Source organism: Salvia splendens, chromosome 6 (genome assembly GCF_004379255.2).
Source record: "Salvia splendens isolate huo1 chromosome 6, SspV2, whole genome shotgun sequence".
Taxonomy (NCBI): domain Eukaryota; kingdom Viridiplantae; phylum Streptophyta; class Magnoliopsida; order Lamiales; family Lamiaceae; genus Salvia; species Salvia splendens.
In genome coordinates, this window is record NC_056037.1 from 32,236,946 (window position 1) to 32,239,493 (window position 2,548).

Here is a 2,548-nt window from a genome sequence, read left to right on the forward strand (position 1 = left end):
ATTTTCCTTTGATTTGTATGAGCGTGTGTTATACAGATACTGGTATTAGTTAGAAATTTTGTAATTCCGTCATTTATCAGTCAAATTTTGGAAACAAAATTTTGATAATTTTTATGATTTTGTAGTCTATTGACCCTAATATTAATGTAGAGCTAATTTGATGGAGTACCATTTTTCGCAACATCCATTTTTAGCGTGTAGGAATTCTTCTATTCACAAAAAGAGTTTTTGAGCTTTATTGTTAATCTAAATTTTCAAAGTAATTTTGCTTTATTTGGGGAACAGGTATTACATCTATGATGTATTAAGTACTCCTCGTATTTCATTCATGATATTAGCTCTTGGAAGATAATACTCCATTGATCAATGATTATTAGCCTAAGAGAAAGCGTGACCAAACCTAGCTAGATAATCTTCATTAAGGAAAATCATTTAGCATAAGAGAAAGAGTGACCTAGTAATACCAAACCTAGATAGATAATCTTACTAGAGTACTAAACAAGGAAAATCATTTATAAGGTACGAAGTCTTGAATATATATACTTCCACTCCATCCGTCTCAACTAAGTTGTATCGTATTCTTTTTTGGGATGTCCCAACTAAGTTAAGTCAATTCATTTTTTAACAACAAATAAAACATCTAATCACTCTTATTTTATTCTATCATCTATCTTACACTCTCTTATTTAAGTGGTTGACCACCCTAATTTAAGATCTTTAAGCTAAAATTTGAGGATAAAAAAATCTTATAATGGTTATGTTAATTTTATGGAACTCGCCAATTAGAGTATTTGAGTACATATAGCTAGTATTCACTTTGTCCTATTAAAATATACGTACCACAAGGCTGGGCATGAATATTGAGAAAAAAGTGTATTGTTATACTAATAAAATACAAAAGAGAAGATAATTTATTGCTGTATGAAATAAGTACGTACTAATTTGTCTTACAAAATTAGAGCATCCACATCCATGCTCTTGCGAAGAGCATGGATGTGGGCCCGGACCTACCTTTATTCATTTTTAATTCTCTGCTCTTTCGCAAGAGCACGGCACCCACTTACATGCCCTTTCGCAAGAGCATGCTCTTACACTATTCAAAGGTCTCACCATTCTATTATTCAATTTAAATGCTTCAATTACTAAAAACATTTCCACAATATTAAAATGAATTTAAAATATCCAAAATAATATTACAAATTACTAAAAAGTTAAAAATTACATAATTGACAAGAACATGCTTATATATATAGGCAACAAAATTGGGAATTGCAACCATAAACATAAATCTATCTATCTTAAGTAAAAATTGATATTTGACGAGAAAGATTGACTAATATATATCACTACTATTTGGTGTAAAAAAATCAATTTTTTTTAAAAAAAAATAAAAAAACAGCTATATTTTTTGGAATCCAAAAAAATATTTTTATTTTTTAAAAAATAAATAAATTTAACAGAATAAAAACACGCCCAATCGCGCATGGGGCGATTGGGCATCACCGCCCAATGGAACGTTGCCACGTCGCCTTACTCTTCGGCACGATGCCTGCTCTTGTGGAAGAGCAGCGTTGCGGATGCTCTTATAAAATCAAAATATGAAAGAAAAACAAGATAAACAAAGCCACAATCACATACTCCGTGATATAAACAATGAATACGTTGAATTCTAATTTAAAAATAATAAAATGGCCTATTGAAATTGGACGGAGGAAATGCTAGATATCGACCATTAATTATGATTCTTACAATCTACTATATTGACCATTAATTACAATTTTTACAATCTATACGCAAATCACCTTAATTTATCTTTTTTTTAGATTTTATACATGTGCATATTTTATGAATTTACTCATATATTTTTGTGATTGAATTTAACAAGCATTATTGTGTTGACAACAAGGGACATGTAACTGTGTACCTCAATAACTAAAAAATTTAACAATACTTTGATATATATGTCCATATCTTTTTCTCGAAAATAACTCACTTGTTTGGTGGTAAAGAGCGTCCCTCTCCTAGCAATGGGTTATCTCATTTTAGCATATTGTTTTGGTGGTCATTTTATTGTCTTCATTTTTATGATACTGTAGTCATTTTTCATGTAACACAAATCGTTTGGCGCACAAATTGAATTTACTCATATACGGAGTATTTTTTAAGATGTAATTATTTGACGCACAATGAAAATCCCTAGATCTAAAAATCTGATTTTAGGTAAAACATTAAACGTAATAGTGGTATATAAAAGTTTAACCAGCAGATGGATGCGTGCATGTTTTTTATTTCTGGAAGAGTTCAAACACAAAAACATGCTAATAAAAATAATAAAATGAAGCATCCAATCAAGAGAAACAGTAATTTCATGAAGTAAGGCCATCTCCAACCATTTACACCAAACTCAAACCCATTTTTCCAGTTCTGTCACATCAAACAGTAATTCTACTCCAACCATTTACACCAAACCCAAAACCCAAAAGAATATTCCATATTCACCTACTTTTTTTACTTTTTCAATCTTAACTACATATTTATTTAAATTACA